The 25,296-nt window shown below is 39.8% G+C and overlaps 1 pseudogene; it reads left to right on the top strand.

Moving 5' to 3' along the window:
* Positions 1–13,949: 13,949 nt before the first annotated feature.
* Positions 13,950–16,131, top strand: LOC124081798 (oxysterol-binding protein-related protein 9-like; annotated as a pseudogene).
* The last annotated feature ends 9,165 nt before the right edge of the window (positions 16,132–25,296 follow it).

The following is a 25,296-nucleotide window of genomic DNA, read 5'->3' as shown; positions in this document are numbered from 1 at the left end:
GAATTAGGGTTAGGGCTAGGCTTAGGTTTATGCTTAGAGCTAAGTTTAGGCCTAGGATTAGCTCTAGGTTTTGTGTTAGGTTTAGGGCTAGGGTTAGGACTATGGGTAATGTAAAAGCTAGGGTCATGTCTAGGGCTAGTTTTAGGTTTAGGGTTATAGCTAGATATAGTGTTAGGTTTAGTGTTTTGGTTAGTGTCAGGTTTAAAGCTAGTTTAATTTTTAAAATCATGGTCAGTGTTCGGGATAGGGTTAGGTTTAGGGTTAGAGTTAGATTTAGGATGAGGTTTAGGTCTAGGGATAGGGTAAGTGTTTGGTTTAGGTTTAGGGTTATTGCTAGGGCTAGTGCTAGGATTTTGTTTGTGTCTAAGGCTAGAGTTGTAGCTATATTTAGGATTATCTTTGGGTCTAAGTCTAGTGTTACGCTTAGGTATAAGTATAGGGTTACTTGTAGGTCTAGTTTTAGGTTTTGGTTTAGGTTTAGTTTCAGGTTTATACCTAAGGTTACTTTCAGGGTCAGATGAGGGTCAGGGTTAGATTTAGAGGTAGAATGAGGGCTAGGGTTAAGACTAGTAATATGGTTAGAGTTGAAGTTAGGCTAAGGATTAGGGTTAGGACTAGGGTTAGCATTTGGGTTAGGGTTTGGCTTGGGATAAGGGATAGGGTTAGAGTGAGGGTTAGGGCTAGGCTTAGGGTTAGATTTAGGGCTAGTGTTAGGGTTAAGATTAGGGTTAAAGCTAGGTTTAGGGCTCAGATCCAGGGAAGGATTTGTGTTAGGGTTAATGCTAGAGTTAGAACAATGACTAATGTACAAACTAGGGTTACAATTAAGGCTAGTTTTAGGTTACAGTTAAGGCTAGGTCTAGTGTTATGTTAGGGTGATGATTAGAGCTAGTATTATTTTAGGTTTAGCGTCAGGTTCAGAGTGATTTTTAGAGTTAGGGTTAGGGCTAGTTTTAATGTTTGGGTTTGGTTTAGATTAAGGGTTTGGGTTAGGGATATGGCTTGGTTTTGTTTTATGGCTAGGGCCAGGGCTAGTGCAAATTTTAGGATTAGCGTTATGGTTAGGAGTAGTTTTAGTGTTTGATTTGGCTTATGATTACAGTTAAATTTAGAGTTAGGTTTAGATTTAGAGTTAGGTTTAGATCTAGAGTTAGTTTAGGGCTAAGGATAGAACTAGGGCTAGGGCTAGGGCAAGAGTTACATTTAGTCTTAGGGTTAGGGTTAGGGTTAGGATAGGATTAAATTTGGGCTAGGATTAGCACTAGGCTTAGTGTTAGTATTAGGCCTAGGGTTAGGGGCAGGAGTTAGGGTTAGGTTTAGGGTTATGGTTAACTTTAAGTTAAGGGATGGGGTTATAGGTAGTTTTAGGGAAAGGGTGAGGGTTAGAATTATGATTAGGGCTTGGGTTATGGCTCAGGTTAGGAATAGGCTAGGTTTAGAACTAGGATTATGGTTTAGGGCTAATTTCAGGTCTAGGTTTATGGTTAAATATAGTTTAAGTTTAGTTTTATGGCTGAGACTTTTGTAAGCATTAGGTTTAGGGTTAGGGTCAGGTTTAGAGCTAAGGTATTATTAGAATCATGGTCACGATTAGTGTTTTGGATAGGTTAAGGTTTAAAGTTAGGACTTGAATTAGCATTAAGTTTAGGATCAGTGTAATGATAATGTTAGCTTTAGGTTTCATGTTAGATTTAGTGTGAAGGTTAGCATAGGGTTAGGTTTAGGCCTAAGGTTAGCATTAGGGTTAGGGTAATGGATAGCGTTAAAGCTAGGGTTACAGGTAGGTTTATGGTTACAATTAGTGATAGGGTTAGAGTTAGTTTTAGGGTTATTATGACCAGGGCCAGTGTTAGGGCTTGGTTTGGTTTGAGTTTAGGGTCACGGCTCAAATTAGAGTTAGGGTTAGTGTTACCGTAAAGATATGGTTAGGTTTAGGGTTCAGGTTAGGTTTCGATGTAGTGTAAGGGTGAGAGTAAGTTTTGTACAAATTTCATTGATACTTGGAAGGAGTCACCTTTTACCTAGCCTTAATATTCTCCACAGGTTTGGGTCTTCTTGTTTCTATGTTTTGCTATCAGGAGCACTCTGTATTTTAAGGTTTTACTTCATAATGACCCATATAGATAAATGAAAATGGAGGTTAAAATCAAACCAGGTTGGTGCTAGCTGCTTGAAACTTCAAACGCTGTATCAGTTCTCTGTGGGAACTGTCTGGTTTGTTCCCTGTGAAAGTAGCTCTATATCCAAGAGCCCTTTAGCAGAAAAAAGAGAAATATGCATGAACTGAAATACCACCTCAATTATTTGGTCATATTTCTTTCATACTGCATAGGATTCATCTGATAGGTTAGCCCCCTAGGCTCCCCATGTTTGGAACTTCTAAGATTCACAGTTTTTCAAACAGGTTAGGGTTTGTGTTAAGGATAGTGTTAGGGCTAGTGTTAGAGCTAGTATTAGTATTAGAGTTAGTTTTGTTCAAATTTCTTTGATACTGGGCAGGATTCATTTTTTTCCTATCTTACTATACTCCACATGTTTGGGCCTCCTATGTTCAATGGTTCACTGTAAGGAAAAGTTTGTATTTTAAAGTTTCAGTTCATTTTTTCCTCTACAGGTAAATGGAAATGGAGCTGGAAATCAAACAGCATCATTGCTGCCTGCTTGAAACTTCACACTTCAGGGGCTGGGAATGTGGTTCAAGCAGTAGTGCACTCTTCTGGCATACATGTGGCCCGGGTTCAATCCTCAGCACCACACACAAACAAAGATGTTGTGTCCACCTATAACTAAAAAATACAAAATATTAAAATTCTCTCTCTCTCTCTCTCTCTCTCTCTCTCTCTCTCTCTCTCTTTAAAAAATTAAAAAAAGAAACTTCACACTTAATCAATACTCTGTGAGCAATCTCTGGTTTGTTCTTGTGACAGTAGGCCTAAGCTAAAGCATGAAACAACAACTTTATCTAAGAGTCCTTTAGGAGATAACAGAGAAATATGCATGTACTCATATACTCCATCACCTTTTTGGACAGATGTTTTTGCTACTGTGCAGCATTCATTCCTTAGCTTGCCCCACTAGGCTGACCAAGTTTGGAAATTCTGTGGTCAAAGATTTCATAAAAATGTTAGGGTTAGGAGAAGATCTAGGGTTAGAGCTAGTGTTAGGGTTAGAGTAGTTTTATTGAAAATTTTTGATACTTTGCAGGATTTATTTTTTAACTAGATTTACTCTGTTCCCCAGGTTAAGGCCTTCTCTGTTCAAAGGTTCACTGTCAGGAACGTTTTGTATTTTAAGATTTCACTTCATTTTGACCTATACAGGAAAGTTAATGGAGTTGAAAATCAAACAGTGATTGTGCTAGCTGCCTGAAACTTCACACACTCCATCAGTTCTTTCTAGGGACTTTGGTATGTTCCTTGTAAATATAGGCCTATGATTAAGCATGCAAAAACAATTTAATCTGAGAGTCCTTCAGGAGAAAACAGGAAAATATGCTTGTACTGAAACACTTCTCATAATTATTTGGTCAGATTTGTTTGACATTGCGTAGGATTCATCACTTTGCTTGCCCCACAAGGCTCCCCAAGTGCGGGAATTCTAGGATCAAAGCTTCTCTAAACAGGTGAGGGTTAATTTTAGGCTTTTCAAAATAGAAGAACGAAATTTGGGTAGCTAAGTGCAACTGGTATACTCATCTTTCCTGACAAGGATCATCAAGATCAGGTGAGTAAATATTTGCAGAGATTCCAGTTAACTTGGAGCTCTGTTGAAGCTCTGTAAATGCTTTCTAAGGAAAGCGTATGTTCCTTGCCTCCACTTAGGACCACTTCACCAGGGAACCAATCACAGAGAGCACGCCAGGAACTAATTGAGTGAGTCAAGCTTCAAGCAGCTAGCACAAACAGTGTTTGATTTAGAGTTCCAAATGCATGTATTCCTATAGGTTAAAATGAAGAGAAACCCCCAAAATTCAGTGTCTTCCTGAAAGCAAATGTTTCAACGTAGAAGAACGAAATTTTGGCAGCCAAATGCAACTGGTATGCTCATCTTTTTTACCTAGTATCAACAAGATCAAGTGAAAAAAGATTCGCTGAAATTCCAGTAAACTTGGGAGTTTTGTGGAAGCTCTGCAAACACTTACATAAGAAAGTTTATTTTCCTTGCCTCTGCTTGGGGATACTTCAGCAGGGGACAATACATAAAGAGCCACTGAGAATACATTGAGTGGTCCAAGTTTCAAACAGGTATCACAAACTGTGTTTGATTGAGCATTCCAAATGCATGTATTCATATAGGAAAAAAAGAAGTTAAACCTGAAAATTCAAAGTGTTCCTGCAAAGGAACTCTTCAACATCACATGACGAAATTTGGGCTGCCAAGTGCAACTCATATACTCACTTTTGCTGCCAAGAATCAACAAGATTGGGTGAAAAAATATTTGCTGAGAGTCCAGTAAACTCTGAGTTCTGTGGATGCACTACAAACACCTTCAAATGAAAGTTTATTTTTCTTTGCTCTGCTTAGGGGTACATAAACTGGTAACAAAGCATACAGAGCACAATGAGAATTCAGTGAGTCAATTTTCAAGCAGCTAGCACAAACCGTGTTTCATTTAGATTTCCAAAAGCATGTATCCCTATAGGAGAAAATGCAGTAAAACCTAAATATTCAAAGTCATCCTGCAAAGCAATGATTCAACCTAGCAGAACAAAATTTGTGCAGCCAAGTGCAACTGGTATACACATTTTTCCTAACAAGTATCAACAAGATAGGGTGACAAAATATTTGCTGAAGTTTCAGTAATCTCTGAGTTTTTTGGAAGCTCTGTGAATACTTTCAAAAGAAAGTGTGTTTTCCTTGCCTCTGCTTAGGGCTACTTCAACAGGGAACAATGCATAGAGAGTGCACTGAGAACTAGTTGAGTGAGTCAAGTTACAAGCACACAGCAAAAACCATGTTTGATTTAGAGTTCCAAATGCATGTATCCCTATAGGGGAAAATGAAGTGAAACCAAAAAATTCAAAGTTTTCCTGCAAACGAACGTTTCAATCTAGAAGCACAAAATTTGAACAGCCAAGGACAACTTGTATAGTTATCTCTCCTGTCAAATGTCAAGAAGATCGGGTGAAAAAATATTAGATGAGATTCCAGAAAACTCATAGTTCTATGGAAGCTCTGCAAACACATTCAAATGAAAGTGTATTTTATTGTCTCTCTTTAGAGCTACTTCAACAGGGAACAAAGCATAGAGGCCACACTGAGATCTAATCGAGTGTGTCAAGTTTCAAGCAGCTAGAAAAATCCGTGTTTCATTTAGAGTTCCAAATGCATGTATACCTATAGGGGAAAGCAATGTGAAACCTAAAAATTCAAAGTGTTCCTGCAAAGGAACAGTTGAACCTAGAAGATTGAAATTTGGGAAGCCAAGTGCAACTGGTATAGTGATCTTTAATGCCAAGTATCAACAAGAATAGGTGAAAAAATTTTTCTGATATTCTTGTAAACTAAGAGTTCTGTGGGAGCACTGCAAATGCTTTCACATGAAAGTGTATTTTCTTGCCATTGCTTACAGCTACTTTAACAGGGGGAAAAGCATAGAGAGCACACTGAGAACTCATTGACTGAGTTAGGTTTCAAGCAGCTAGCACAAACCATGTTGAATTTACAGTTCCAAATTCATGTATCCCTATAGGGGAAAAGGAATTCAAACTTAAAACAAAAGTGTTCCTGAAAATGAATGCTTCAAACTGAAAAACGAAATTTGGGCAGCCAAGAGCAACTGGAATACACATTTTTCCGGCAAAGTATCAACAAGTTTGGGTGAATAAATATTTGCTGAGATTCCAGTAAACTCAGAGTTCTGTGCAAGCTTTGCAAATGCTTTCAAATGAAAGTGTATGTTCCTTGCCTCTGCTTAGAGCTACTACCAGAGGGAACAAAGCATAGAGAGCACACCAAGAAGTAATTGAGTGAGTCAAGTTTGAAGAAGCTAACACAAACCGTGTTTGATATACAGTTCCAAATGCATGTATCCCTATAAGGGAAAAGGAAGTGAAACTTAAAATTCAAAGTGCTCCTGCAAGCGAACGCTTCAACACTGAAGAACAAAATTTGGGCAGCCAAGTGAAACCAGTATACTCATCTTTGCGGCCAAGTATCATCAAGATCGGGTGAAAAAATTTTGCTGAGATTCCAGTAAACTCAGAGTTCTGTGGAAGCTCCGCAAACAATTTAAAACGAAAGTATATTTTCCTTGCCTCTGCTTAGGGCTACTTCAACAGGAAAAAAAGCATAGAGATCACACTGAAAACTAGTTGAGTGAGTTTCAGTTTCAAGCATCTAGCATAAACCGTGTTTGATTTATAATTCCAAATGCATGTATCAATTTAAGGAAAAGTGAAGTGGAACCTAAAAATTCAAAGTGTTCCTGCAAACGAACATTTCAACCTAGAAGAACGAAATTTGGGTAGCTAAGTGCAACTGGTACACTCATCTTTCCTGACAAGTATCATCAAGATCAGGTTAGTAAATATTTGCAGAGATTCCAGTTAACTTGGAGCTCTGTTGAAGCTCTGTAAATGCTTTCTTAGGAAAGCGTATGTTCCTTGCCTCCACTTAGGACTAACACTTCAACAGGGAACAAAGCACAGAGAGCAAACCAGGAACTAATTGAGTAAGTCAAGCTTCAAGCAGCTAGCACAAACAGTGTTTGATTTAGAGTTCCAAATGCATGTATTCCTATAGGATAAAATGAAGAGAAACCCCAAAAATTCAATGTCTTCCTGAAAGAAATGCTTAAAATTAGAAGAATGAAATTTTGGCAGCCAAATGCAACTGGTATGCTCATCTTTCTTAGCTAGTATCAACAAGATCAAGTGAAAAATATTCACTGAAATTCCAGTAAACTTGGGAGGATTGTGGAAGCTCTGCAAACACTTACATAAGAAAGTGTATTTTCTTTGCCTCTGCTTGGGGATACTTCAGCAGGGGACCATGCATAAAGAGCCACTGAGAAGTAATTGAGTGAGCCAAGTTTCAAAAGGTATCAAAAACTGTGTTTGATTTAGCATTCCAAATGCATGTATTCATATAGGGAAAAAAGAAGTTAAACCTAAAAATAAAAAGTGTTCCTGCAAAGGAACACTTCAACATAAGATTACAAAATTTGGGCTACGAAGTGCAACTCATATACTCAGTTTTGCTGCCAAGTATCAACAAGATCGGGTGAAAAAATATTTGCTGAGAGTCCAGTAAACTCTGATTTCTGTGGATGCTCTACAAACACTTTCAAATGAAAGTTTATTTTTCTTTGCTCTGCTTAGGGGTACATAAACTGGTAACAAAGCATACAGAGCACAATGAGAATTCATTCAGTGAGTCAATTTTCAAGCAGCTAGCACAAACCGTGTTTCATTTAGATTTCCAAAAGCATGTATCCCTATAGGGCAAATTGTACTAAAACCTAAATATTCAAAGTCACCCTGAAAAGGAATGATTCAACCTAGTAGAACAAAATTTGTGCAGCCAAGTGCAACTGGTATACACATTTTTCCTAACAAGTATCAACAAGCTGGGTGAGAAAATATATGCTGAAGTTTCAGTAATCTCTGAGTTTTTTGGAAGCTCTGTGAATACTTTCAAAAGAAAGTGTGTTTTCTTTGCCTCTGCTTATGGCTACTTCATCAGGGAACAATGCATAGAGAGTGCACTGAGAACTAGTTGAGTGAGTCAAGTTACAAGCACACAGCAAAAACCGTGTTTGATTTAGAGTTCCAAATGCATGTATCCCTATGGGGGAAAATCAAGTGATTCCTAAAATTCAAATTTTTCCTGCAAACGACAGTTTCATTCCAGAAGCAAAAAATTTGAACAGCCAAAGACAACTTGTATAGTTATCTCTCCTGTCAAATATCAAGAAGATTGGGAGAAAAAATATTTGCTGAGATTCCAGTAAACTCATAGATCTATGGAAGCTCTGAAACACATTCAAATGAAAGTGTATTTTCATTGTCTCTGTTTAGAGCTACCTCAACAGGGAACAAAGCATAGAGACCACACTGAGAACTAATTGATTGTGTCAAGTTTCAAGCAGCTAGCAAAATCTGTGTTTCATTTAGAGTTCCAAATGCATGTATACCTATAGGGGAAAACAATGTGAAACCTAAAAACTCAAAGTGTTCCTGCAAAGGAACAGTTGAACCTAGAAGAATGAAATTTGGGAAGCCAAGTGCAACTGGTATAGCGATCTTTACTGCCAAGTTTCAACAAGAATGGGTGAAAAAATTTTTCTGATATTCTTGTAAACTAAGTGTTATGTGGGAGCTCTGCAAATGCTTTCAAATGAAAGTGGATTTCCTTGCTTATGCTTAGAGCTACATTAACAGTGAAAAAAGCATAGAGAGTACACTGAGAACTCATTGACTGAGTCAAGTTTCAAGCAGCTAGCAAAAACCATGTTGAATTTACAGTTCCAAATTCATGTATCCCTATAGGGAAAAAGGAATTCAAACCTAAAACTAAAGTGTTCCTGAACATGAATGCTTCAAACTGAAAAACGGAATTTGGGCAGCAAAGAGCAACTGGTATACACATTTTTCAGGCTAAGAATCAACAAGCACGGGTGAATTAATATTTGCTGAGCATCCAGTAAACTCTGTTCTGTGGATGCTCTACAAACACGTTCAAATGAAAGCTTATTTTTCTCTGCTCCACTTCGGTGTACATCAACCGGTAACAAAGCATAGAGAGCACAATGAGAATTCATTCAGTGAGTCAATTTCCAAGCAGCTAGCACAAACCGTGTTTGATTTAGATTTCCAAAGCCTGTATCCCTATAGGGGAAAATGTAGTAAAACCTAAGTAATCCAAGTCATCCTGCAAAGGAATGATTCAACCTAGCAGAACAAAATTTGTGCTGCCAAGAGCAACTGGTATACACATTTTTTTCTACCAAGAAACAACAAGTTTGGGTGAATAAACATTTGCTGAGATTCCAGTAAACTCAGAGTTCTGTGCAAGCTTTGCAAATGCTTTCAAATGAAAGTGTATGTTCCTTGCCTCCGCTTAGAACTACTACCACAGGGAACAAAGCATAGAGAGCACAGCGAGAACTAATTGAGTGAGTCAAGTTTGAAGAAGCTAGCACAAACCGTGTTTGATATACAGATCCAAATGCGTGTATCCCTATAAGGGAAAAGGAGGTGAAACTTAAAATTGAAAGTGCTCCTGCAAGCGAACGCTTCAACCCTGAAGAACGAAATTTGGGCATCCAAGTGAAACCGGTATACTCGTCTTTGCTGCCAAGTATCATCAAGATCGGGTGAAAAAATTTTGCTGAGATTCCAGTAAACTCAGAGTTCTGTGGAAGCTCGGTACACACTTTCAAATGAAAGTATATTTTCCTTGCCTCCTCTTAGGGCTACTTCAACAGGAAGCAAAGCATAGAGAGTGCACTGAGAACGAACTGAGTGAGTCAAGTTTCATGCAGCTAGTACCAACCGCGTTTGAGTTAGAGTTCCAAATGCATGTATCCCTATAGGGGAAAATGAAGTGAAACCTAAAACTTCAAAGTGTTCCTGCCAACGAACTATTCAACCTAGAAGATCTAAATTTGGGCAGCCAAATGCAACCGGTCTGCTTATCTTTCCTGTCGAGTAACAACAAGTTAGGGTGAAAAAATGTTTGCTGAGAATCCAGGAAACTCACCGTTCTGTGGAATCACTGCAAATGCTTTCAAATGAAAGTTTCTTTCCCTTGCCTCTGCTTAGGGTTACTTCAACAGAAAACAAAGCATAGAGATCACACTGAGAACTAGTTGAGTGAGTTTCAGTTTCAAGCAGCTGGCATAAACCGTGTTTGATGTATAATTCCAAATGCATGTATCCCTATAAGGAAGAGTGAAGTGAAACCTAAAAATTCAAAAGTGTTCCCGCAAACGAACTTTTCAACCTAGAAGAACGAAATTTGGGTAGCTAAGTGCAACTGGTAAACTCACCTTTCTGGACAAGTATCATCAAGATCAGGTGAGTCAATATTTGCAGAGATTCCAGTTAACGTGGAGCTCTGTTGAAGCTCTGTAAGTGCTTTCTTAGGAAAGCGTATGTTCCTTGCCTCCACTTAGGACCACTTCACCAGGGAGCCAATCACAGAGAGCACACCAGGAACTAATTGAGTGAGTCAAGCTTCAAGCAGCTGGCACAAACAGTGTTTGATTTAGAGTTCCAAATGCATGTATTCCTATAGGTGGAAATGAAGAGAAACCCCCCAAATTCAATGTCTTCCTGAAAGCAAATGTTTCAACGTAGAAGAACGAAATTTTGGCAGCCAAATGCAACTGGTATGCTCATCTTTCTTACCTGGTATCAACAAGATCAAGTGAAAAAATATTCGCTGAAATTCCAGTAAACTCGGGAGTTTTGTGGAAGCTCTGCAAACACTTACATAAGAAAGTGTATTTTCCTTGCCTCTGCTTGGGGATACTTCAGCAGGGGACAATGCATAAAGAGCCACTGAGAACTCATTGAGTGGGCCAAGTTTCAAACAGGTCTCACAAACTGTGTTTGATTGAGCATTCCAAATGCATGTATTCATATAGGGGAAAAAAGAAGTTAAACCTGAAAATTCAAAGTGTTCCTGCAAAGGAACTCTTCAACATAAGGTGACGAAATTTGGGCTGCCAAGTGCAACTCATATACTCAGTTTTGCTGCCAAGTATCAACAAGATCGGGTGAAAAAATATTTGCTGAGAGTCCAGTAAACTCTGTTCTGTGGATGCTCTACAAACACTTTCAAATGAAAGTTTATTTTTCTCTGCTCCGCTTTGGTGTACATAAACCGGTAACAAAGCATAGAGAGCACAATGAGAATTCATTCAGTGAGTCAATTTTCAAGCAGCTCGCACAAACCGTGTTTGATTTAGATTTCCAAAAGCATGTATCCCTATAGGGGAAAATGTAGTAAAACCTAAGTAATCCAAGTCATCCTGCAAAGGAATGATTCAACCTAGCAGAACAAAATTTGTGCTGCCAAGAGCAACTGGTATACACATTTTTTTCTACCAAGAATCAACAAGTTTGGGTGAATAAACATTTGCTGAGATTCCAGTAAACTCAGAGTTCTGTGCAAGCTTTGCAAATGCTTTCCAATGAAAGTGTATGTTCCTTGCCTCCGCTTAGAGCTACTACCACAGGGAACAAAGCATAGAGAGCACAGCGAGAACTAATTGAGTGAGTCAAGTTTGAAGAAGCTAGCACAAACCGTGTTTGATATACAGTTCCAAATGCGTGTATCCCTATAAGGGAAAAGGAGGTGAAACTTAAAATTCAAAGTGCTCCTGCAAGCGAACGCTTCAACCCTGAACAACGAAATTTGGGCAGCCAAGTGAAACCGGTATACTCGTCTTTGCTGCCAAGTATCATCAAGATCGGGTGAAAAAATTTTGCTGAGATTCCAGTAAACTCAGAGTTCTGTGGAAGCTCGGCACACACTTTCAAATGAAAGTATATTTTCCTTGCCTCTGCTTAGGGCTACTTCAACAGGAAGCAAAGCATCGAGAGTGCACTGAGAACTAACTGAGTGAGTCAAGTTTCACACAGCTAGTACCAACCGCGTTTGAGTTAGAGTTCCAAATGCATGTATCCCTATAGGGGAAAATGAAGTGAAACCTAAAACTTCAAAGTGTTCCTGCAAACGAACTATTCAACCTAGAAGATCTAAATTTGGGCAGCCAAATGCAACCAGTCTACTTATGTTTCCTGTCGAGTAACAACAAGTTAGGGTGAAAAAATATTTGCTGAGAATCCAGGAAACTCACCGTTCTGTGGAATCACTGCAAATGCTTTCAAATGAAAGTTTCTTTCCCTTGCCTCTGCTTAGGGTTACTTCAACAGAAAACAAAGCATAGAGATCACACTGAGAACTAGTTGAGTGAGTTTCAGTTTCAAGCAGCTAGCATAAACCGTGTTTGATGTATAATTCCAAATGCATGTATCCCTATAAGGAAGAGTGTAGTGAAACCTAAAAATTCAAAAGTGTTCCCGCAAACGAACTTTTCAACCTAGAAGAACGAAATTTGGGTAGCTAAGTGCAACTGGTGAACTCATCTTTCCTGACAAGTATCATCAAGATCAGGTGAGTCAATATTTGCAGAGATTCCAGTTAACGTGGAGCTCTGTTGAAGCTCTGTAAGTGCTTTCTTAGGAAAGCGTATGTTCCTTGCCTCCACTTAGGACCACTTCACCAGGGAGCCAATCACAGAGAGCACACCAGGAACTAATTGAGTGAGTCAAGCTTCAAGCAGCTGGCACAAACAGTGTTTGATTTAGAGTTCCAAATGCATGTATTCCTATAGGTTAAAATGAAGAGAAACCCCCCAAATTCAATGTCTTCCTGAAAGCAAATGTTTCAACGTAGAAGAACGAAATTTTGGCAGCCAAATGCAACTGGTATGCTCATCTTTCTTACCTGGTATCAACAAGATCAAGTGAAAAAATATTCGCTGAAATTCCAGTAAACTCGGGAGTTTTGTGGAAGCTCTGCAAACACTTACATAAGAAAGTGTATTTTCCTTGCCTCTGCTTGGGGATACTTCAGCAGGGGACAATGCATAAAGAGCCACTGAGAACTCATTGAGTGGGCCAAGTTTCAAAGAGGTCTCACAAACTGTGTTTGATTGAGCATTCCAAATGCATGTATTCATATAGGGAAAAAAGAAGTTAAACCTGAAAATTCAAAGTGTTCCTGCAAAGGAACTCTTCAACATCAGATGACGAAATTTGGGCTGCCAAGTGCAACTCATATACTCAGGTTTGCTGCCAAGTATCAACAAGATCGGGTGAAAAAATATTTGCTGAGAGTCCAGTAAACTCTGTTCTGTGGATGCTCTACAAACACTTTCAAATGAAAGTTTATTTTTCTCTGCTCCGCTTCGGTGTACATACACTGGTAACAAAGCATAGAGAGCACAATGAGAATTCATTCAGTGAGTCAATTTTCAAGCAGCTCGCACAAACCGTGTTTGATTTAGATTTCCAAAAGCATGTATACCTATAGGGGAAAATGTAGTAAAACCTAACTAATCCAAGTCATCCTGCAAAGGAATGATTCATCCTAGCAGAACAAAATTTGTGCTGCCAAGAGCAACTGGTATACACATTTTTTTCTACCAAGAATCAACAAGTTTGGGTGAATAAACATTTGCTGAGATTCCAGTAAACTCAGAGTTCTGTGCAAGCTTTGCAAATGCTTTCCAATGAAAGTGTATGTTCCTTGCCTCCGCTTAGAGCTACTACCACAGGGAACAAAGCATAGAGAGCACACTGAGAACTAATTGAGTGAGTCAAGTTTGAAGAAGCTAGCACAAACCGTGTTTGATATACAGTTCCAAATGCATGTATCCCTATAAGGGAAAAGGAAGTGAAACTTAAAATTCAAAGTGCTCCTGCAAGCGAACGCTTCAACCCTGAAGAACGAAATTTGGGCAGCCAAGTGAAACCGGTATACTCATCTTTGCTGCCAAGTATCATCAAGATCGGGTGAAAAAATTTTGCTGAGATTCCAGTAAACTCAGAGTTCTGTGGAAGCTCTGCACACACTTTCAAATGAAAGTATATTTTCCTTGCCTCTGCTTAGGGCTACTTCAACAGGAAGCAAAGCATAGAGAGTGCACTGAGAACTAACTGAGTGAGTCAAGTTTCATGCAGCTAGTACCAACCGCGTTTGAGTTAGAGTTCCAAATGCATGTATCCCTATAGGGGAAAATGAAGTGAAACCTAAAATTTCAAAGTGTTCCTGCCAACGAACTATTCAACCTAGAAGATCTAATTTTGAGCAGCCGGCCGTCTGCGCCGCCTCCCGGGGATCGGATCGAGGGAGTAGAAGAGGGGTTCGAAGGAGCAGCCCCCCTCCCGCCCCAGGAGGCACTGAGAGCGGGGGCCCCAGCGAATGGCTTTCTTGCTGGCCACTTGCCGAGTGAGTAGACCCCGAGGGTCTGGGAGAGGGGCTGGTCCCCACCCCTGAGTCCCCGGGGTCCCTGCTGCCTGCCCTGGCAAAGGCCGGAGGCGCCAGTGTGGTGCTTCCCCTGCCTCCTTCTCGCCGCCCTTTGGGGGTTTGGATTCAGGATTTGTTCCTAGTGTCCAAGACTTTGACAAGAAACTAACAGAGGCAGATGCTTACCTACAAATCTTGATAGAACTACTAAAGCTTTTTGATGACAAGCTTCAAAACTCTAAAGATGATGAACAGAGAAAGAAAATTGAAACTCTCAAAGAAACAACAAATAGCATGGTAGAATCTATTAAGCACTGCATTGTGTTGCTGCAGATTGCTAAAAGTACTATTAATCCTGTAGATGCAATATATCAACCCAGTCCCTTGGAACCTGTAATCAGTACAATGCCTTCCCAGACTGTCTTACCTCCAGAACCAGCTCAGTTGTGTAAGTCAGAGCAGCGTCCGTCTTCCTTACCCGTTGGACCTGTATTAGCTACCTTGGGACATCATCAGACTCCAACACCAAATAGTACAGGCAGTGGGCATTCACCACCTAGTAGCAGTCTAACTTCTCCAAGTCATGTCAACTTGTCTCCAAATACAGTCCCAGAGTTTTCTTACTCTAGCAGTGAAGATGAATTCTATGATGCTGATGAATTCCATCAGAGTGGCTCATCCCCAAAGCGCTTAATAGATTCTTCTATTTCTGCCTCAGTCTTGACACACAGCAGTTCGGCAAATAGCCTAAAACGCCCAGATACCACAGAATCACTGAATTCTTCCATGTCCAACAGTACAAGTGATGCTGACCTTTTTGATTCACATGACGATAGAGACAATGACGGAGAGGCAGGGTCAGTGGAGGAGCACAAGAGTGTTATCATGCACCTCTTGTCACAGGTTAGGCTCGGAATGGATCTTACTAAGGTAGTTCTTCCAACATTTATTCTTGAAAGAAGATCTCTTTTAGAAATGTATGCAGACTTTTTTGCACATCCGGACCTGTTTGTGAGCATTAGCGACCAGAAAGATCCTAGGGATCGAATGGTTCAGGTTGTGAAATGGTACCTCTCAGCCTTTCATGCAGGAAGGAAAGGATCGGTTGCTAAAAAGCCATACAATCCCATTTTGGGTGAGATCTTTCAGTGTCACTGGACGTTACCAAATGACACTGAAGAGAACACAGAGCTAGTTTCAGAAGGACCAGTTCCCTGGGTTTCCAAAAACAGTGTAACATTCGTGGCTCAGCAGGTTTCCCATCATCCACCCATTTCAGCCTTTTATGCAGAATGCTTTAACAAGAAAATCCAATTAAATGCTCATATCTGGACTAAATCAAAATTCCTTGGGATGTCAATTGGGGTGCACAACATAGGGCAAGGCTGTGTCTCATGTCTAGACTATGATGAGCATTACATTCTCACATTCCCCAATGGTTATGGAAGGTCTATCCTCACAGTGCCCTGGGTGGAACTAGAAGGAGAATGCAATATTAATTGTTCCAAAACTGGTTATAGTGCAAATATCGTCTTCCACACTAAACCTTTCTATGGAGGCAAGAAACACAGAATTACTGCTGAGATTTTTTCTCCAAATGACAAGAAGTCTTTTTGCTCAATTGAAGGGGAATGAAATGGTGTAATGTATGCAAAATATGCAACAGGGGAAAATACGGTCTTTGTAGATACCAAAAAGTTGCCTATAATCAAGAAGAAAGTGAGGAAGTTAGAAGATCAGAATGAATATGAGTCCCACTGCCTTTGGAAGGATGTCACTTTCAATTTAAAAATCAGAGACATTGATGCAGCAACTGAAGCAAAGCACAGACTTGAAGAAAGACAAAGAGCAGAAGCCCGAGAAAGAAAGGAGAAGGAAATTCAGTGGGAGACAAGGTTATTCCATGAAGATGGAGAATGCTGGGTTTATGATGAACCATTACTGAAACGTCTTGGTGCTGTGAAGCATTAGGCTGAGAAACAAAAGTTTACACCCAATGACCAGGGCAAGTCATCCAAATTAAGCAACAATCTTCCTTTGGGAGAACCTATCACTCCCTTCTTATTGCAGTGGTTCCTATCTCAGGGATACTGGACTTTCTGACACAGATGAACAATTAAAGCTGGAAAAGCTTCCCTTTCTCTATGGCAGTTAAGATTTTGACTTCAGTCCTGAGAAAACAAGATATCTGCTCCTGTTCCAGACCCCATGCTTTGGAAAGTTTCACACTCTGCACTCTTGTTCTGCTGTTAAGACATGACATATAGACTCTTATTTCTTCATTAATGTAATCCCTTGGGTTCTATATATACAAATATATACACACAAAAATATACCTGATGGCAGATTTTTCATAATTTCCATCTATTGTAAATATTGGTTCTGCAGAGTTGATTTAGTATATTAGTGCAATGTATTAAAATCAAGTGTTAGGAAATTTCATGGTTTCACTTATAACTTTTATTTTGGAAATGAACTATTATTAAATTGTATCTAAACCTGGATTAGAGTTGAATTATATTCAGTGCTTTGTAAGGCTTCATAAAGTAATTTTTCCAACTTTTTAAAATAAATAAATAAATAAATAAATAAATTTGAGAAGCCAAATGCAACCGGTCTACTTATCTTTCCTGTCAAGTAACAAGAAGTTAGGGTGAAAAAATATTTGCTGAGAATCCAGGAAACTCACAGTTCTGTGGAATCACTGCCAATGCTTTCAAATGAAAGTTTCTTTCCCTTGCCTCTGCTTAGGGTAACTTCAACAGAAAACAAAGCATAGAGATCACACTGAGAAGTAGTTGAGTGAGTTTCAGTTTCAAGCAGCTGGCATAAACCGTGTTGGATGTATAATTCCAAATGCATGAATCAATATAAGGAAGAGTGAAGTGAAACCTAAAAATTCAAAAGTGTTCCTGCAAACGAACTTTTCAACCGAGAAGAACGAAATTTGGGTAGCTAAGTGCAACTGGTAAACTCATCTTTCCTGACAAGTATCATCAAGATCAGGTGAATAAATATTTGAAGAGATTCCAGGTAACTTGGAGCTCTGTTGAAGCTCTGTAAGTGCTTTCTTAGGAAAGCGTATGTGCCTTGTCTCCACTTAGGACCACTTCACCAGGGAGCCAAACACAGAGAGCACACCAGGAACTAATTGAGTGAGTCAAGCTTCAAGCAGCTAGCACAAACAGTGTTTGAATTAGAGTTCCAAATGCATGTATTCCTATAGGTTAAAAATGAAGAGAAACCCCCCAAATTCAATGTCTTCCTGAAAGCAAATGTTTCAACGTAGAAGAACGAAATTTTGGCAGCCAAATGCAACTGGTATGCTCATCTTTCTTACCTGGTATCAACAAGATCAAGTGAAAAAATATTCACTGAAATTCCAGTAAACTCGCGAGTTTTGTGGAAGCTCTGCAAACACTTACATAAGAAAGTGTATTTTCCTTGCCTCTGCTTGGGGATACTTCAGCAGGGGACAATGCATAAAGAGCCACTGAGAACTCATTGAGTGGGCCAAGTTTCAAACAGGTATCACAAACTGTGTTTGATTGAGCATTCCAAATGCATGTATTCATATAGGGAAAAAAGAAGTTAAACCTCAAAATTCAAAGTGTTCCTGCAAAGGAACTCTTCAACATAAGATGACGAAATTTGGGCTGCCAAGTGCAACTCATATACTCAGTTTTGATGCCAAGTATCAACAAGATCGGGTGAAAAAATATTTGCTGAGAGTCCAGTAAACTGTTCTGTGGATGCTCAACAAACACTTTCAAATGAAAGTTAATTTTTCTCTGCTCCGCTTCGTTGTACATCAACCGGTAACAAAGCATAGAGAGCACAATGAGAATTCATTCAGTGAGTCAATTTCCAAGCAGCTAGCACAAATCGTGTTTGATTTAGATTTCCAAAAGCATGTATCCCTATAGGGGAAAATGTAGTAAAACCTAAGTAATCCAAGTCATCCTGCAAAGGAATGATTCAACCTAGCAGAACAAAATTTGTGCTGCCAAGAGCAACTGGTATACACATTTTTTTCTACCAAGTATCAACAATTTCGGGTGAATAAACATTTGCAGAGATTCCAGTAAACTCAGATTTCTGTGCAAGCTTTGCAAATGCTTTGAAATGAAAGTGTATGTTCCTTGCCTCCTCTTAGAGCTACTACCACAGGGAACAAAGCAGAGAGAGCACACTGAGACCTAATTGAGTGAGTCAAGTTTGAAGAAGCTAGCACAAACCGTGTTTGATATACAGTTCCAAATGCCTGTATCCCTATAAGGGAAAAGGAAGTGAAACTTAAAATTCAAAGTGCTCCTGCAAGCGAACGCTTCAACCCTGAAGAACAAAATTTGGACAGCCAGGTGAAACCGGTATACTCATCTTTGCTGCCAAGTATCATCAAGATCGGGTGAAAAAATTTTGCTGAGATTCAGTAAACTCAGAGTTCTGTGGAAGCTCTGCACACACTTTCCAATGAAAGTATATTTTCCTTGCCTCTGCTTAGGGCTACTTCAACAGGAAGCAAAGCATAGAGAGTGCACTGAGAACTAACTGAGTGAGTCAAGTTTCATGCAGCTAGTACCAACCGCGTTTGAGTTAGAGTTCCAAATGCATGTATCCCTATAGGGCAAAATGAAGTGAAACCTAAAACTTCAAAGTGTTCCTGCCAACGAACTATTCAACCTAGAAGATCTAAATTTGGGCAGCCAAATGCAACCGGTCTGCTTATCTTTCCTGTCGAGTAACAACAAGTGAGGGTGAAAAAATGTTTGCTGAGAATCCAGGAAACTCACCGTTCTGTGGAATCACTGCAAATGCTTTCAAATGAAAGTTTCTTTCCCTTGCCTCTGCTTAGGGTTACTTCAACAGAAAACAAACCTTAGAGATCACACTGAGAACTAGTTGAGTGAGTTTCAGTTTCAAGCAGCTGGCATAAACCGTGTTTGATGTATAATTCCAAATGCATGTATCCCTATAAGGAAGAGTGAAGGGAAACCTAAAAATTCAAAAGTGTTCCCGCAAACGAACTTTTCAACCTAGAAGAACGAAATTTGGGTAGCTAAGTGCAACTGGTAAACTCACCTTTCCGGACAAGTATCATCAAGATCAGGTGAGTCAATATTTGCAGAGATTCCAGTTAACGTGGAGCTCTGTTGAAGCTCTGTAAGTGCTTTCTTAGGAAAGCGTATGTTCCTTGCCTCCACTTAGGACCACTTCACCAGGGAGCCAATCACAGAGAGCACACCAGGAACTAATTGAGTGAGTCAAGCTTCAAGCAGCTGGCACAAACAGTGTTTGATTTAGAGTTCCAAATGCATGTATTCCTATAGGTTGAAATGAAGAGAAACCCCCCAAATTCAATGTCTTCCTGAAAGCAAATGTTTCAACGTAGAAGAACGAAATTTTGGCAGCCAAATGCAACTGGTATGCTCATCTTTCTTACCTGGTATCAACAAGATCAAGTGAAAAAATATTCGCTGAAATTCCAGTAAACTCGGGAGTTTTGTGGAAGCTCTGCAAACACTTACATAAGAAAGTGTATTTTCCTTGCCTCTGCTTGGGGATACTTCAGCAGGGGACAATGCATAAAGAGCCACTGAGAACTCATTGAGTGGGCCAAGTTTCAAACAGGTCTCACAAACTGTGTTTGATTGAGCATTCCAAATGCATGTATTCATATAGGGGAAAAAAGAAGTTAAACCTGAAAATTCAAAGTGTTCCTGCAAAGGAACTCTTCAACATAAGGTGACGAAATTTGGGCTGCCAAGTGCAACTCATATACTCAGTTTTGCTGCCAAGTATCAACAAGATCGGGTGAAAAAATATTTGCTGAGAGTCCAGTAAACTCTGTTCTGTGGATGCTCTACAAACACTTTCAAATGAAAGTTTATTTTTCTCTGCTCCGCTTCGGTGTACATAAACCGGTAACAAAGCATAGAGAGCACAATGAGAATTCATTCAGTGAGTCAATTTTCAAGCAGCTCGCACAAACCGTGTTTGATTTAGATTTCCAAAAGCATGTATCCCTATAGGGGAAAATGTAGTAAAACCTAAGTAATCCAAGTCATCCTGCAAAGGAATGATTCAACCTAGCAGAACAAAATTTGTGCTGCCAAGAGCAACTGGTATACACATTTTTTTCTACCAAGAATCAACAAGTTTGGGTGAATAAACATTTGCTGAGATTCCAGTAAACTCAGAGTTCTGTGCAAGCTTTGCAAATGCTTTCCAATGAAAGTGTATGTTCCTTGCCTCCGCTTAGAGCTACTACCACAGGGAACAAAGCATAGAGAGCACAGCGAGAACTAATTGAGTGAGTCAAGTTTGAAGAAGCTAGCACAAACCGTGTTTGATATACAGATCCAAATGCGTGTATCCCTATAAGGGAAAAGGAGGTGAAACTTAAAATTCAAAGTGCTCCTGCAAGCGAACGCTTCAACCCTGAAGAACGAAATTTGGGCAGCCAAGTGAAACCGGTATACTCGTCTTTGCTGCCAAGTATCATCAAGATCGGGTGAAAAAATTTTGCTGAGATTCCAGTAAACTCAGAGTTCTGTGGAAGCTCGGCACACACTTTCCAATGAAAGTATATTTTCCTTGCCTCTGCTTAGGGCTACTTCAACAGGAAGCAAAGCATAGAGAGTGCACTGAGAACTAACTGAGTGAGTCAAGTTTCATGCAGCTAGTACCAACCGCGTTTGAGTTAGAGTTCCAAATGCATGTATCCCTATAGGGGAAAATGAAGTGAAACCTAAAACTTCAAAGTGTTCCTGCCAACGAACTATTCAACCTAGAAGATCTAAATTTGGGCAGCCAAATGCAACCGGTCTGCTTATCTTTCCTGTCGAGTAACAACAAGTTAGGGTGAAAAAATGTTTGCTGAGAATCCAGGAAACTCACCGTTCTGTGGAATCACTGCAAATGCTTTCAAATGAAAGTTTCTTTCCCTTGCCTCTGCTTAGGGTTACTTCAACAGAAAACAAAGCTTAGAGATCACACTGAGAACTAGTTGAGTGAGTTTCAGTTTCAAGCAGCTGGCATAAACCGTGTTTGATGTATAATTCCAAATGCATGTATCCCTATAAGGAAGAGTGAAGTGAAACCTAAAAATTCAAAAGTGTTCCCGCAAACGAACTTTTCAACCTAGAAGAACGAAATTTGGGTAGCTAAGTGCAACTGGTAAACTCACCTTTCCGGACAAGTATCATCAAGATCAGGTGAGTCAATATTTGCAGAGATTCCAGTTAACGTGGAGCTCTGTTGAAGCTCTGTAAGTGCTTTCTTAGGAAAGCGTATGTTCCTTGCCTCCACTTAGGACCACTTCACCAGGGAGCCAATCACAGAGAGCACACCAGGAACTAATTGAGTGAGTCAAGCTTCAAGCAGCTGGCACAAACAGTGTTTGATTTAGAGTTCCAAATGCATGTATTCCTATAGGTTGAAATGAAGAGAAACCCCCCAAATTCAATGTCTTCCTGAAAGCAAATGTTTCAACGTAGAAGAACGAAATTTTGGCAGCCAAATGCAACTGGTATGCTCATCTTTCTTACCTGGTATCAACAAGATCAAGTGAAAAAATATTCGCTGAAATTCCAGTAAACTCGGGAGTTTTGTGGAAGCTCTGCAAACACTTACATAAGAAAGTGTATTTTCCTTGCCTCTGCTTGGGGATACTTCAGCAGGGGACAATGCATAAAGAGCCACTGAGAACTCATTGAGTGGGCCAAGTTTCAAACAGGTCTCACAAACTGTGTTTGATTGAGCATTCCAAATGCATGTATTCATATAGGGGAAAAAAGAAGTTAAACCTGAAAATTCAAAGTGTTCCTGCAAAGGAACTCTTCAACATAAGGTGACGAAATTTGGGCTGCCAAGTGCAACTCATATACTCAGTTTTGCTGCCAAGTATCAACAAGATCGGGTGAAAAAATATTTGCTGAGAGTCCAGTAAACTCTGTTCTGTGGATGCTCTACAAACACTTTCAAATGAAAGTTTATTTTTCTCTGCTCCGCTTCGGTGTACATAAACCGGTAACAAAGCATAGAGAGCACAATGAGAATTCATTCAGTGAGTCAATTTTCAAGCAGCTCGCACAAACCGTGTTTGATTTAGATTTCCAAAAGCATGTATCCCTATAGGGGAAAATGTAGTAAAACCTAAGTAATCCAAGTCATCCTGCAAAGGAATGATTCAACCTAGCAGAACAAAATTTGTGCTGCCAAGAGCAACTGGTATACACATTTTTTTCTACCAAGAATCAACAAGTTTGGGTGAATAAACATTTGCTGAGATTCCAGTAAACTCAGAGTTCTGTGCAAGCTTTGCAAATGCTTTCCAATGAAAGTGTATGTTCCTTGCCTCCGCTTAGAGCTACTACCACAGGGAACAAAGCATAGAGAGCACAGCGAGAACTAATTGAGTGAGTCAAGTTTGAAGAAGCTAGCACAAACCGTGTTCGATATACAGATCCAAATGCGTGTATCCCTATAAGGGAAAAGGAGGTGAAACTTAAAATTCAAAGTGCTCCTGCAAGCGAACGCTTCAACCCTGAAGAACGAAATTTGGGCAGCCAAGTGAAACCGGTATACTCGTCTTTGCTGCCAAGTATCATCAAGATCGGGTGAAAAAATTTTGCTGAGATTCCAGTAAACTCAGAGTTCTGTGGAAGCTCGGCACACACTTTCCAATGAAAGTATATTTTCCTTGCCTCTGCTTAGGGCTACTTCAACAGGAAGCAAAGCATAGAGAGTGCACTGAGAACTAACTGAGTGAGTCAAGTTTCATGCAGCTAGTACCAACCGCGTTTGAGTTAGAGTTCCAAATGCATGTATCCCTATAGGGGAAAATGAAGTGAAACCTAAAACTTCAAAGTGTTCCTGCCAACGAACTATTCAACCTAGAAGATCTAAATTTGGGCAGCCAAATGCAACCGGTCTGCTTATCTTTCCTGTCGAGTAACAACAAGTTAGGGTGAAAAAATGTTTGCTGAGAATCCAGGAAACTCACCGTTCTGTGGAATCACTGCAAATGCTTTCAAATGAAAGTTTCTTTCCCTTGCCTCTGCTTAGGGTTACTTCAACAGAAAACAAAGCTTAGAGATCACACTGAGAACTAGTTGAGTGAGTTTCAGTTTCAAGCAGCTGGCATAAACCGTGTTTGATGTATAATTCCAAATGCATGTATCCCTATAAGGAAGAGTGAAGTGAAACCTAAAAATTCAAAAGTGTTCCCGCAAACGAACTTTTCAACCTAGAAGAACGAAATTTGGGTAGCTAAGTGCAACTGGTAAACTCACCTTTCCGGACAAGTATCATCAAGATCAGGTGAGTCAATATTTGCAGAGATTCCAGTTAACGTGGAGCTCTGTTGAAGCTCTGTAAGTGCTTTCTTAGGAAAGCGTATGTTCCTTGCCTCCACTTAGGACCACTTCACCAGGGAGCCAATCACAGAGAGCACACCAGGAACTAATTGAGTGAGTCAAGCTTCAAGCAGCTGGCACAAACAGTGTTTGATTTAGAGTTCCAAATGCATGTATTCCTATAGGTTGAAATGAAGAGAAACCCCCCAAATTCAATGTCTTCCTGAAAGCAAATGTTTCAACGTAGAAGAACGAAATTTTGGCAGCCAAATGCAACTGGTATGCTCATCTTTCTTACCTGGTATCAACAAGATCAAGTGAAAAAATATTCGCTGAAATTCCAGTAAACTCGGGAGTTTTGTGGAAGCTCTGCAAACACTTACATAAGAAAGTGTATTTTCCTTGCCTCTGCTTGGGGATACTTCAGCAGGGGACAATGCATAAAGAGCCACTGAGAACTCATTGAGTGGGCCAAGTTTCAAACAGGTCTCACAAACTGTGTTTGATTGAGCATTCCAAATGCATGTATTCATATAGGGGAAAAAAGAAGTTAAACCTGAAAATTCAAAGTGTTCCTGCAAAGGAACTCTTCAACATAAGGTGACGAAATTTGGGCTGCCAAGTGCAACTCATATACTCAGTTTTGCTGCCAAGTATCAACAAGATCGGGTGAAAAAATATTTGCTGAGAGTCCAGTAAACTCTGTTCTGTGGATGCTCTACAAACACTTTCAAATGAAAGTTTATTTTTCTCTGCTCCGCTTCGGTGTACATAAACCGGTAACAAAGCATAGAGAGCACAATGAGAATTCATTCAGTGAGTCAATTTTCAAGCAGCTCGCACAAACCGTGTTTGATTTAGATTTCCAAAAGCATGTATCCCTATAGGGGAAAATGTAGTAAAACCTAAGTAATCCAAGTCATCCTGCAAAGGAATGATTCAACCTAGCAGAACAAAATTTGTGCTGCCAAGAGCAACTGGTATACACATTTTTTTCTACCAAGAATCAACAAGTTTGGGTGAATAAACATTTGCTGAGATTCCAGTAAACTCAGAGTTCTGTGCAAGCTTTGCAAATGCTTTCCAATGAAAGTGTATGTTCCTTGCCTCCGCTTAGAGCTACTACCACAGGGAACAAAGCATAGAGAGCACAGCGAGAACTAATTGAGTGAGTCAAGTTTGAAGAAGCTAGCACAAACCGTGTTCGATATACAGATCCAAATGCGTGTATCCCTATAAGGGAAAAGGAGGTGAAACTTAAAATTCAAAGTGCTCCTGCAAGCGAACGCTTCAACCCTGAAGAACGAAATTTGGGCAGCCAAGTGAAACCGGTATACTCGTCTTTGCTGCCAAGTATCATCAAGATCGGGTGAAAAAATTTTGCTGAGATTCCAGTAAACTCAGAGTTCTGTGGAAGCTCGGCACACACTTTCCAATGAAAGTATATTTTCCTTGCCTCTGCTTAGGGCTACTTCAACAGGAAGCAAAGCATAGAGAGTGCACTGAGAACTAACTGAGTGAGTCAAGTTTCATGCAGCTAGTACCAACCGCGTTTGAGTTAGAGTTCCAAATGCATGTATCCCTATAGGGGAAAATGAAGTGAAACCTAAAACTTCAAAGTGTTCCTGCCAACGAACTATTCAACCTAGAAGATCTAAATTTGGGCAGCCAAATGCAACCGGTCTGCTTATCTTTCCTGTCGAGTAACAACAAGTTAGGGTGAAAAAATGTTTGCTGAGAATCCAGGAAACTCACCGTTCTGTGGAATCACTGCAAATGCTTTCAAATGAAAGTTTCTTTCCCTTGCCTCTGCTTAGGGTTACTTCAACAGAAAACAAAGCTTAGAGATCACACTGAGAACTAGTTGAGTGAGTTTCAGTTTCAAGCAGCTGGCATAAACCGTGTTTGATGTATAATTCCAAATGCATGTATCCCTATAAGGAAGAGTGAA

This window comes from Marmota monax, unplaced genomic scaffold (assembly GCF_021218885.2).
Source record: "Marmota monax isolate L192 unplaced genomic scaffold, Marmota_monax_Labrador192_F-V1.1 WCK01_AAM20220418_F8-fsc00458, whole genome shotgun sequence".
Classification (NCBI taxonomy): domain Eukaryota; kingdom Metazoa; phylum Chordata; class Mammalia; order Rodentia; family Sciuridae; genus Marmota; species Marmota monax.
This window is presented reverse-complemented; position numbering and strand designations above follow the sequence as displayed.